Below are 14,252 nucleotides of genomic sequence, written 5' to 3' on the forward strand. Positions count from 1 at the left end.
CTCATATAGAGAAAAATCATTGGAAACTCACTAGAAAATATACAATTGCAATGAACAATCGAAAATAAAATTAAGAATTTCACTACAATATCTTAAAAAGAGCAAAATACTTAGGAAAAAATTTAACAAGAAAAGTGCAATACTTATACTGTGGAAACTACAGAACATTATGGAAAGATACTTAAAACTTTCTAAATAAAAGGAAAGACATCTTATATTCACAGATTTAACACTTAATAATGTTGTAATGACAATTCATTACAAATTAATGTACAGATTCAACACAATCTCTATTAAAATCTCAGCAGACTTCCTTGCATGAATTGATAAATAACCCTAAAATTCATATAGATATTAAAAGGAACTAAAAATAGCCAAACAAACTTGAACAAAAACTTGAGAAGGGGAATTATACTAACTGATTTCAAAGCCAACTACAAACTACAGTAATCAAGAGAGTGTGAAACAGGCATACAGATAAGCATGTAGATCAATAGAATAGATTTTAGAATCCAGAAATATTCTCAGACATGGATGGCCAACTGATTTCTGGCAAGGGAACAGACATTTTCAAATAAATGCTCTGGAAAAACTGATTATCCACATGTAAAAGAATGAAGTTGGATTGCTTACCTCAAACCATAGGCAAAAATTACTAAAAATGGGTGGAAACCCTAAATGTAAGGGTGGAACTATAAGCTTCTTAAGAAGAAACATAAGGGCAAAACTTTGTGATCTTGGATTTGGCAATGATTTTTCAGTTAATAATTTCTTAGAGTACAAACAACCAACTTAAAATAGAGAAATTTAAAACTTTTGTTCTGATAGAATAAAGTGAAAACACAGCCCACGGAATAGGAGAATATACTTGCAAATCATATATCTCCTAAAGTATTTCTATCCAAAGACTATCAGAAAAAAAACTCACAATTAAATAATGGGATGAATAATACAATTTTTAAAGTCAACAAAGGCTCTGAATAGACTTTTCTCTAAAGAAGATATGCAAGTGGTCAACAAGCATATGAAAAGGTGCTTAACATCATTAGGTATCTGGCAAAGGTAACTCAAAACCACAGTGAGGTATGACTTCACTTCCACAGGCATGGCTAATAGACACCAAAGACACAAACAATAACAAGTGGTGGCAAGGATATGGAGAAATTGGAACCATCATACGTTGCTGGCAGGAATGGGAAATGGTGAGACTATGTTGCAAAACAGTATGCCATATCCTTGTAGATCAAATATAGTTACAATATGACCAAATAATTCCATTTCTAGGTATAAATGGAAGAGAAAGGAAAATATGTCCGTGAAAACATTTTACATGAATGTTAATAAACAATACTATTCATAAAAGCCAAAAATTGGGAAGAAACCAAATGTTGATCAACTAACGGATGAATAAAGAAAAAGTGGTGTATCCATACTATGGAATATAATTTGGCAATAAAAAGGAACGAAGCCCTGATACGTGTTACAACATGGATGAACCTTTAAAATATGATGCTAAGTGAAAGAGGTCACTCACAGAAGACCACATGTTGCATGAGTCCACCTACAGTAAATGCTCAGGATAGGCACACCTGTAGAAAGAGAAGCTAGATTAATACTTGGCTAGGGCTTGAGACATTCAAATATTAGAGAGTCGCATCTAAAGGGCAAGTGTTTTTTGGGGGGAGTGATGAAAATGTTCTTAAATTGATTATCATGGTGGTTGCACAATTCTGCAAACATACTATGAACTATTGAATTAGACACTTTAAATTCGGCAATTGTATGGTATGTGAATTACATATCAACAAAGTTTGTATAAAAAATAACAAAACAAAAAAAATGCAAAGTCCCCTTAACCATCATATCCAAGAAATTCTGATTCACTGTGTAATAGCTTTATCTCGATGTCAGGAGTGAAGAAGACTAAAGACAACCCTGCCTCTCAATTGCCATTGTTCTTGTTACTATTCTAAGATATATTCTATAACACAAGTGACTTGCACATGCAAGATCACTGACTAATAGCTGAATGATAGTACTTATAATCATAATACAGATAGTAAGCACATTTGTATAAACTAGAGGTCACCAGGTCACCTATCTTTTACTTTTTCCACTTGCCGTAAAAATGCTCTGTTTATATAATCTATTTTCTTTGAGGTATAGGAGTTATATTTTAACTTCCTGACTGATCTCTCCTTGGATATGAGCATGACCAACGGAAAAAAGGAACAACAATTGAAAAGAAGCATTGCTTTCCACCAGGATGTCTATGGAATGGATTTCAGTTCTGCTGCTGCTACAGCTGAGTTGTTACTTTAGCCCCGGGAGTGCAGGAAAGGTGCTGGTGTGGCCCACAGAATACAGCCATTGGATCAATATGAAGACAATCCTGGATGAACTTGTCCAGAGAGGTCATGAAGTGAGTGTTCTGACATCTTCAGCTTTCATTCTCGTTGATCCCAACAAACCATCTGCTATTAAATTTGGGATTTATCCTACAACTTTAACTAAAGAAGATTTTGAGGTTTTGATAATGCGACTGATCAATAAATGGACATATGATCTGCCAAAAGTAACATTTTGGACATTTTTTTCACTTTTGCAAGAAATCTTTGAGGAAAGTTCTGATTGTCTGGAAAATATGTGCAAAGATGTCATTTTCAACAGAAAACATAACAAAACTACAAGAATCAAGGTTTGATCTCATTCTCGCAGATGCCATTGGACCCTCTGGTGAGCTGCTGGCTGAGCTACTGAAAATACGTTTGGTGTGCAGTCTCTGCTTCTCTCCAGGACATAAAATTGAAAAGTATAGTGGAGGACTTCCACTCCCACCGCCCTATGTACCTGCTGTTATGTCAGAATTAAGTGATCAAATGACATTCATAGAGAGGGTAAAAAATATGATATATGTGCTTTATTTTGACTTTCAGTTCCAAACATTTAATGACAAGAAGTGGGATCAATTTTACAGTGAAGTACTAGCTAAGCCATGTTTTTAGTTGGTAGCTTGCAGTCCTAACTTTCCTAGCGCCTTGTAAGGTGAGTTTGTATAAATATGAACTGTTTTATAAGTGAAACGGTGAAATTAAAATACTAAATCATCTCCCAATTTCACAAATATTATGGAAATGCTTAAATTACAGCATCAGTTAGAACTGCCTTGTCCATTACTAGTACAGGACACTCTAGGAAGGCAAAAATCACAAACTGAAGCAGCGAAGAGTTCTTTAAGCAATCATATATCCATTACTCTTTATTTGTTTGTTTTTAATAGGCTTTATTTCATAGAGGAGTTTTAGGTCCACAGCAATATTGAGTAGAGATTTACCGCTAATGCCCTGCCCCTCCTATGCGTTGTTTCCCCTAATATCGACATCCCCTACCAAAGAAGTACATTTGTTACAATTGATGAAACCATATTGACACATCATTATCATCCAAAGTCTGTATTTTATATTGGAGTTCTCTCTTGATGATGTACATTCTGAGTTTAGACAAAGCTGTGATGTCATGCATCCACCATTATAGTATCAAAGGGAGTAATTTCATTGCCCTAAAGATCCTCTGTACTCTGCCTATTCATCCTATACATCAATTCTTCTGTAATATTTTTCATCCTCAATAAAAGGCATCATAAATTTCACTAAATTCCTCCATCCAGGTGGACACTGAGAGCAGAGGAGATTACATTTATTAGGGTTATGTAGATTGAGGAATTACATAGGCGTAGCGCAACCATCTATGGAGCACTGAGGAAGGTCTTTCCCCTTGTATAGTTCAGATTCATTTAAAAATACACTATTTTGCCATAATACCTGAAATATTCCTTCACAATTGAAAGATATAATGGCTCCATGACAGACAGAAAAATCTATAATTTGAATTTCTAATGACTACACATTCCTCCACTAAGTACTTACAAATCATCTGTCTTAAAGGCCAAAAGTCTTGTTGAAGGGTGAACACACACATTATTAGTCTATATTTTTAAAAACAGTGATTCTCCATTAAAGATAAAATGAGCCAAAATTAAGGGTTAGCACATCTATTTCCATATGCTATGAAAACTTTGCAGCTTTTTTTGGTAAATATATTTATTTAAATGAAAATATTATTAAGTTCTTAATATAAACCAAGTGTAGGAGTAGCCAAACTCTCAAAAACCTCACAGTTTGCTTGGAATCTAGGATCAAGGGAACAGCTTGCTAAGTTGTAGAAATTGGAATGAGCACTCTAGGGAAAGGTGTTTCCACGGGCATGGTAGGGTTAACTGACTGAGCAGCTGAAATCATTGTTTGCGTTTGCATTTGTTACTTTTGCAGATTTACAGAGTAAATAAATGTATGCTTAATTCTTCAATGGCTCATGTTTAATAATTGTTTATGATTTTGAAAGAACTGATGTGATGTTAGAGATGAAAGTCTCTTATACTTTGTCATATATATATAAAACATGTATAAATATACACACACATACATATGTATATAGATTTATATTTTCACACCACAGACAGTTTTAAACACCAATGGCTGCATTATTCCAAGCTCCTTTCAGAAAATCACCTGGTATATTCACATTACAGTGTTCTCATTTCCTCTACCTGTTTGCTTTTTTTCCCTTCAGGAAGACCCACTTCATTATCTGAGCTAATGAGTAAAGCTGAAATGTGGCTTACTCGAATCTATTGGGATTTTGAATTTCCTCGCCCACTCTTACCACATTTTGAATTTGTTGGAGGACTCCATTTCAAACCTGCCAAACCTCTGCCTAAGGTAACCTATTCCTGTTTGTTTTGCCTAGTTTACTTGGCATTTCCAGTAGGAAAATATCTGTGTTCTTTATTTAGACTGTTGATCACAATGAGAGAGATATGGGAAGATGGGTAAAGTGACCCGTCAATTACAAACTTAAATATTTCAATGCCCTTGCAATTATCCGAATTTCATTGTCATACAGACTAAAGTACTATACTTTGAAGACTTTTGGAATGGGGCCAGTTAAATTAAGTCCTTATTATTCAACATATAAGAAAGTATCCATCATTCATTCAAAAAATATTCGTAGGATAGTCCAAGGATAGTGTTGGATATGCAGAGAAACAGTGCAGAAATGATCTCCACAAATACACATATAACATTCAACTTGGAATGGTAGAATAGCAACAAGTAACAAAAATTGCATGAAAAGTATTATAATAAGGAAAGACTACAAGCTAGAGAACATCCTGCAGGACCTCAGAGTCATTGATAATTAAGGGGGACCTGAAGGATGTGCAGTAATAAGAGGAAGGGCTGGGGAGAGAGACAGACACAAAGTTAAGCAGGTAGAGTAATAACAAGTTGCCAAGAATTCTAGGTTTAGTCTAGTGGGAAGAGGCTGAGTAAAGAAGCAGATGATGCTGGAGAAGTAAGTTAGAGAAAAATAATTATAAGGATGTTGAAGCATCTAGTAAGTGCATGAGGGAGCCAATGAAAAGGAGAAAAGGGAGAAATATGATCAGATTTCCTTTTTAAAAAGTTCTCAATTGCAGTCACTGTCTTGGGCTGCAGAGGGAAAAGAGTGGAAAGGGGGATCATTTAGGAGGTTGTTGCAAGAGTTTCGACAACATATGATGGAAAACTAGACATTAAAGATATGACTACACTTATAATTATATCAACCTCCTATTTCTATTCAGTGGAAAAAATTACTTAATACGTATAAAATGCTTAAAATGTCTCTGGCATATTGTTGGTGATACAGATGTAATAGTAAGCGTTGTTTTTATCATTATTTTTGTTACTATCATAGATATTATTAATACTTAGTATGTGTCAGCTTATTTTGATGTGATTTCTCATCTCATAAGAACTGTTTGCTGGTGGATTCAAGACTGTATTTTCTAGCAAAGTCATAGAGAACAGATATCCTGTGCAGTACTTAAAAGTAAATGTATAATCTGGCAATCAGATGAGCAAATGGGAATGCTAAATATTTTCTGAGGGTGGAGGCTCTTCATCAGTATTCTAGCATTCAGGGAAGACTGTTCCTCAACAATACGAATGTGCACCCCAGCAATATCTGCAGTGAAACCCAACACTTACTTGCCTTCACTACAGAATTTAAACAACTCCTCATTTGAGACCCAGTGTTTAACATCCAAAGCATAAAAGAAATTTGCTTATTAGAGCACGTGTGTTCTGCCACACATCAAGCCTGTATGAAATCTCAGTAAAGAGCCCTCAGGGAACATGGTTCTCAACATCATAGCTGCCTGTCACAAAAATCAAAGAAAGAATGTACACTGCATATATATTGAGGACCACAAATTCTGCATACTTAATAAAAACCACATAATTTCTACCACTTGGATTGGAAAATTGCCCATAGCTTAAAATTATAAATAGTATAAAATTAAAAATAATTCTGTTAGCATATAGGAGGATATTTCTTACGAGAGAAAGAAAGAATCTATATGTTTTAAACTGACATCATACCTTTGAGACATAAATAGAAAGCAAGCATTCTTTAATGAATTATTAAATGATCCACTAAGAGATCTTTTTTTGTCTACCACTTGATTTGAAGCACCATAAAAATTACATCTTAGTCAAGGGTTAATATCTCCTTTGACTGCAAATTGTTTAGGCTCATGAAAACATTCACAAGGGTAAAGGGTGAGGTAAGATAAGTTAAAGTTCTATTCAATCTAAATCTATTCTTGAAAGACGTCCTCCTTCACATTCAGGGAAAATGGCAATGTCAGTAGGAGTGAAAAAAGAGGAGAAGGAGAAGAATGAATAGCAGCATAATCATAATAATTGGTAATAGCAGCTGTTGTTACTAAGTTGCAGAAACAAGATTTGAAATCAAATCAATGACTGTGAAGACTGTCCTTATTGTTTATAACAGAACGTAAATTGTTCCCCCAAACTACTTGCTTTCCATTAGCTATTAGAATCACAGGTAATTTCTGTATTTTCCTTTTAAGAAATTTCATTGGACAAATTGCAACAAAATTCTTACAAAAGCTTATAGTCTTTGACCTCATAGTATACTCATATGAAATTATACAGAGACAAATAATCAAGATATGCAAAAATGCATAAAACTTTCACACGAAGAATATACCCGGATAAAGAGTAGGGGTGAATGTTACTTCCTTTTCGATTATTTTTCACATTTTTCCAAATGTTCTTTCAATGAGTATGTGTTATTTTTGTAAGGACGTCACAGAATGAAGACAACCTGTCCAACTGAGTGATTAAGCTATAAAGAAGTTTTATTACTGTAGTAGTCTAGGGATCCATCTTCCACAGCATGGTTGAAGGAGGCTATTGGCAGAGTGCTAATGAGGCAAAACATTGAACAGAGGTAACCATTAGTGGTGCTAAAGGTTACTGGACTTGCACAGATTACCAGGATGCACAATGTGAGTCATAAGAAAGTACAGTGACCTTCATATGAAACTAATGTCATCAGAGTGGAATTATACTTTAGGAGAATTCTCTGGACAACGTAGAGTCTGTAAGATAAAAGTTTGGAAATTTATTCCTTTTTTCTTTATTCTGTAAAACACAGCTTTGAAAAGAAGCTTACAATAATTAGGATGAGATAGTATACTTTTTATATTGGAAGGAGTAAGTCATTAATTTTCAGAGAGAAAGGAACAAATAATGAAGTTAAAACAGAAGGACCAAAAAAAAGTTGAATGTGCAGTTTTGGTGAGATATTCAGGAAACTTGTGGCTCCTCTGCATTTGTTTTTTTGGTAAGAGAGTACACTGAGCAATGAGAAATTACTCTAGTACAGAAAGTAATAATTTTTTAAATTGTCAAATATCTGGGACTACAAATCAGAATAATTCTAAAACAATTTCAGGTAAATACAGATTCACCAGAAACTTTGTATAGTTTGACCTGAGCTCCTAAAGGAGGTGATCGGCTCTCTGCTGCAGGACGCCTGCTGTACCTCTCCCTCTGTGGGGCAGCTGCTCCCTGGGGTACTCAGGGAGGCGATGATGAAGGCCCCTCACAGCCAGTTACACCTAGCACATTCCACTAGGACATCCCCTTTACAATATGATTTCAGGGCAAAAGGTGTCATACATAAACAAGTCAGAAATGTCTTGTATACAAGTATATTTCTGGATTATAAGTGGGAATCATAGGGCTAGTTCATGGAAATCCCAAATACTAATACCAGACTCATGAATAACAGTGATTCTTAACCTCCAGCCTTTGAAGAGTGATTTAGGAAAACAGCTTGGGAAATACTGATTCAGTTTAAGTTAGATATAATGTATTATATAGCTGAGTGAAAAAAGATATAAAGTCATCCCAGTCATAAAAAACTTCTTCTTAGTGCTCATAGAGAAATAAAATGCTAATGACTAAACAAAAATAATTCTCCAGAACCTGCCTGGAATAAAAACAAATGTTTTAGTAGAACTACGACAGTAAAGAATTCAAGGTGAGTTAAGACCCTGCTGTCTGGTATCCCTTCAGAAATCTTTGGCTGCAATTAATAACGTTGTAAGTAAAGAATATAGATGTAATATTGTTTACCATGTGCTGGTTCTATTTCATATCTTGCTTACATATACACACAGACACACAGAGACACAAACACACTTTTACACAAATATACATAATAAAAGAAATCAATCTCATATCAACTGGATACTACCAAAGGAAATGAGGGATTAGGTCTGTTATAAACAGCCACTGATGAAAAAGAAATGGAGGGTCCTCAAAATATTAAAAATAAATTGCCACTTGGTCCAACAATTCTACTTACAGGTATATATCCAAAAGAATTGAAATTAAAATCATTATAAGATAGTTGCACACCTATCTTCATAGTAGCACTATTCACAAGAGCCAAAAGGTGGAAGCAACCCAGTGTGTATAGATGGATGAATCAATAAGCAAAATGTGGTTTATATATACAATGGAATGTTACTCAACCTTAAAATAGAAGGAAATTCTAACACATTCTACAACATAATGAAACCTGAAGACATTATGCTAAGTAAAATGAGCCACTCACAAAAAGACAAATATTGTTTGATTCCAGTTATATGAGGTATCTAGATGAGACAAATTCGTAGAAACAGAAAGTAGAATGATGGTTGCCAGGACAGGTGAAGTGGAAAATGGAGAATTATTGTATAATATATCTAGTTCCAATTTTGCAAGATGAAAAAGTTCTGGAGATTGGTGACCCAGCAAAGTGAACTTACTTAATGCTACTGAACTGTATACTTAAGAATGGTTAAGATGGTAAATTTTATGTTATTAATATTTTACCACGATTTAAAAAAGAATCCACTGCTCTAATAATTCCTGATAGATGATTTTCTCTTCTTAGTTGTTTCTAGCAATCCTTTCAATTGCGTTTGCTATGTTGTTGCTCTTTAATGATGGAACAAATCTTTCTACATAAGAAATGGAAGAGTTTGTCCAGAGTTCCGGAGAAAATGGTATTGTGGTTCTTACTCTGGCGTCAATAGTCAGTCACATGACAGAAGAAAGAGCCAATGTGATTGCATCAGCCCTTGCCAGAGTCCTCAAAAGGTTAGATAAAGCACCTTATAGTGGAGGACTTCTTAAGAGTCTGTCAAATTTTGTAAAGGGCCTGATTGCAGAAATTTCCTCTATGAAAGGTAAACTATTACGTTAGCTCCAATTTACTTTAGGTGTCAGTTTAAAACAAAATATGCACTGCAGGAGCTAGAGTGGTACAGAGGGTGTTCAAACTGATAATAACTTTGGCATTAACATTGTGATCAGAAATAAAGATATTTAAGAGGTGCAGTGTGAAGTTTTGGTATTATAATGGTATTGTGGGCACATACAGATATCACCGAATTCTGCCCTGTCCTTTGCTCCTTTTCCTTGCAGGATTCCTGAGAGCACTGTACACACTACAGATGTTCTCAGAAAACAGTTAACTTTTAAAAGTAACATTAAGAAGGAATTGATAATAGTCTGAAAGGAATGATGCAGTTTAGGCTTGTCAGGTAATCCAGGCCTCTTTTTCTTCCCTTGAAGTTTGGAATAAGCCTATTCAACGTGCTTTTCAGGGTCCTATTCAGAGAAAGGATGGCCAGGGCTCAACAAGCTGCATCCTGGCAGCTATCCAACCACAATGATTTAGAGAAAGAAAAAAACTGACCTGAAAAGAAAGGAGAAAACCCTGCCTTTGTGAACTGAACCTGCTCAAATCGCAAGCAGGAAGACAGAAGAGGGTGGAGGTGGGTCCACCCCTTATGGTGACCCTGTGCTTTATAAAATGTGACCCTGCAAGGACTCTGCTCTAATTCATCAGATAACAACTCCTCCAGATTGAAGAAGAAGGAAATACAAAAATAGTCAGCCAGAAGTAAGCCTAGCATAAAAAATTTTCAGATGTCCCTTCTCCATAAAATACGGTAGTTAATTATTTCTAATATATAGAACATACCTGCAGTCTCTGTGTATTGTGAACTACTTTTTAGTTTCCTAACTGATATGTCTTTCTCCTTAACACCTATGCTAATTTGCTGGAAACCTGAAGTTACTTTGACACACACATAGCAAATAAAATTTAACCACTTGTAAATTAAAGTCTAGCTTATGAGGATGGCTTGGGAATTCCAAAATCTGCACTAATTCTGGTACTACGCTTAGAAGAGGCTTGGCTTTAGGAAATCATATCAATGAAAGCTGGCAATGCATTGTATCACATCATTGACGTGTTTAACAGTCAATTGAATAAACTTTAGCATCATCCTGATATTCAATCGTTTTCAATGGCTATACTATTATTTATGAAGTGCCAATGGGCTCTTCTTTTCTACATTTAAAGAATTTTCAAACCTAGCCTTAGTGATAATACTGGGTTTATGTAAAAAAGTTACCACTTGAAATGTTTTCTTGGAAGTAGTGATTGATAATTAGTAATCTAAAAGAAGCCAAGCATACTTTTTAAGCAGAAATTATTTACAAGTATTAATAAATTGTCAAGTATCAGAATTATATAATTCTCTCAAATAGCTGATTGCACTGAGTTTTAAATCAAAAAATGTTGAAGTAATAACTTATGAAACAAGAGGATGTATCTAACCCACTTCCTATATCAATGAGGAAGAAATGTTAATAATAAATCTGGAAGATGAGAGCTAGCATAATAAATAGTTAAAACAAAACGAATATGCAGATCATTAGTGGTTTGCTTCTGTTTTTTGCACTAGAATTTTAATGACTACCTAAAAATTTGTACGTGCTTAAATTAGTCACTGATAATCTCGTTGTGTAACCCTTAAGTGTGAAACAACATAATTACATTTATATCTGATTAATATAAAAATAAATACACGTAATATGAGTATTCCTATTATATCCTGTTATCATTATCTAACATCTCTTGTCTTCATTACCTCATCTGTCATATGGAAGGGGTTTAAGAAGATGACTCATCGGTTTAGATTCGGACATGCTGTATCTTAGAAGTTGACTCCTGGAATAAGGTATTTTCTTTAACAAGTTAGATCCAGACTGGATGGCAAGGAACCAGCTACCTTAAGGCCAAATACTCGGCTCTATAAGTGGATCCCCCAGAATGACCTTCTTGGTAAGATTCCGGAAAAAAAAAAAAAACACTGAAATGAGACAAACAGCCAACTGGAGTGATAATAGTTCACCAGGAAAGAAATTTATTGAATATTTACTACTGGAAACCTCAAAAGTAAAACTTAACGGCCTTATATTTATTTCCCAGTCTTAGGAAAATAGGATAAGATATAACAGTTGGCATTTTACTATACGCAGTCACATTCCTTATGGCCAGAATGAAAATACCTTTATTTTAGGTGTAATTACCTCTTACAGAGCATTTGTCGACACCTTTCTGGGTTGTCACTCTGTCTCCTAATTTCTCCCCTTGCACCAATCCTTTGCCCCACTGTGGGGATATATCAGGTGCCACTGTCAAATACAGCTATTCTTTTATTACCAGTGAGTTTATGTTTTCTATAGGGAAAAAATCTACATCTTTTTCAAGAAGTAATAATACATTTCATGATAAAGTATACTCTTTCCTTCCTCTGATTCCTGTGCCACCACCACAATGCTTCCTGCTGCCTTGACACACTTCTTAGCAGATTCAGTGACTTCACTGTTTCATTAAGAGAATATATTCTAACATGCTCCTCCCACCTTCTTTTGCACATACTCTTCTTTTAATCCAGAATATTGTCTTTCAACTTTTCCAGCTGGCAACTTGTATTTATCTTTCAAGTCACAAGAAACGCTTCAATCTTCTACGTAGCCTTCACTTACCTCTCCAGCATATATAGATGCTTCTTCCTTTGATCTCTGAAAGACATTATTTTGCACTTTCATGTGTATACTAATCTCTTATCTAAATACATTGCCTTTTCAATGTCTTATATTGCCCTCCTGTCACTTTATTCTAAGACTTATAATTAATAATTTGCTGAAATTCACCCAATCCCAGGTCATCCAAAAGCCAAAGCCTTTATAACTCATGCTGGAACCAATGGCATCTATGAGGCGATCTACTGTGGGATTCCTATGGTAGGCATTCCTTTGTTTGCGGATCAACCTGATAACATTGTTTGCATGAAGGCAAAGGGAGCAGCTGTTAGACTGCACTTGAACACAATGTCAAGTATAGATTTGCTCAGTGCATTGAAGACAGTCACTAATGATCCTTCATGAGTATCACAATTTTTTTCAATAGACAATATTTACAAATAGGTTCTCTTGTTAAGGGTGAGTAGGATTTTCATCCCACTTTTAAGAAGCTAATTTTGAAATTATTGACATGATTTAACCATTCTTAAATCTACTTTTATTTTCAACCACACGTGTATTTCAAAGTTGCGTTTTTACCCTATTCATTTAATGGGCAACCAACTAATGCAACAATTTTCTACACACAAAAAAATGTAAATTTCTACAGGTAATTTAAAAGGACACACTTTTAAAAATGATATAATCCATGGAAGGACAGAAAGATGAGCTGGAAGAAATATGATAATTTATATCAATTCAGTACCTAAAATTTCTGAAATTATAAATCTCTTTTTTGCTCAAAAATTGATTTCTCATTACTTTAACATATTTTATAATTAAATACAATTTCCATACCAAAAAATTTACCTAAGTGTAAAATTCAAAAATATGTAGTATGTTTACAGAGCTGTGAAAGTCACCATAATATAAGTTTAGGACAGTTTTGTCACCACAAAAAGAAATCTGACCTGCCTTAGAAGTCATTTCTCATTCCCCCTCCCCAAAGCACCGTTAGTCAACTTTCTGTCTCTGTGGATTATTTCCTCTGGAAATGAGATCATACAATGCATGGTCTTTTGCAAAGGGCTTCTTTCACATCAGCTAATATTTTTGAGTTTCTTCCCTGTTGTAACTTTGTATTGCTGAGTAATATTCTATGTTACGAATATAGCTCATTTTACTTATCCATTTATCAGTTCTTGGGCGTTTTGGTTATTTCCATATTTGGCTGTTATGAATATCACTATTATGTTTTTGTGTGAACACACATTTTCATTTGTTTTGAGTAGTTTCTACAAGTGGATTCTGGGTCATACGGCAACTTTATGATGAACTATCAACCTGATGTCCAAAGAGGCTGCACCATTATACACTCCCACCAGCAGTGTATGAGGGTTCAAGTCTCCACATCATTGTGAATACTTGTTATTATCAGCCCTTTTTATTATAGCCATCCTAATGGATGTGAAGTGGTCTCTCTTTGTCTACCCTTGAAAGCAAAGATGTTGAGCATCTTTTCTTGTGCTTCTTGGCCATTCATCGATGTAACTTGTAGAAATGCCTATTTCATTCCTTTGCCAATTTTTTAATTGGGTTATTTGTCTTCCATCATTGGATTGTAAGAATTCTTTATACCGTATGAAGGTACTGAACTTATCAGATATTTTATTTGAAAATATTTTCTTCTAATCTGGGTGGTAGATATTTTACTCTCTAACTGGTGTCTTTCAGAGCAGAAAACTTTTTAATTTTGATAAAGTAAATCTTTAACAATTAAATCTTTCCATACTCCAAAGGATAATAATTCTGTTCAATTTGTAATGCCTAGTATGGCAACTATCAATTCAGGATTTGTTACTACTATCAGCATTATTATTATATTAGAAGGGTATCACATAAGAATACTTTAAACATATATTATCAAGAAGAAAACAGTAGTACAATTAACTTTAGAAAGACTTTTAA

The 14,252-nt window shown here is 34.5% G+C and overlaps 1 pseudogene; it reads left to right on the plus strand.

Annotated features, from left to right (window-relative positions):
* Positions 1-1,904: 1,904 nt before the first annotated feature.
* LOC123283791 (UDP-glucuronosyltransferase 2B31-like) lies at positions 1,905-12,710 on the plus strand (annotated as a pseudogene).
* The last annotated feature ends 1,542 nt before the right edge of the window (positions 12,711-14,252 follow it).

Source organism: Equus asinus, chromosome 3 (genome assembly GCF_041296235.1).
Source record: "Equus asinus isolate D_3611 breed Donkey chromosome 3, EquAss-T2T_v2, whole genome shotgun sequence".
Classification (NCBI taxonomy): domain Eukaryota; kingdom Metazoa; phylum Chordata; class Mammalia; order Perissodactyla; family Equidae; genus Equus; species Equus asinus.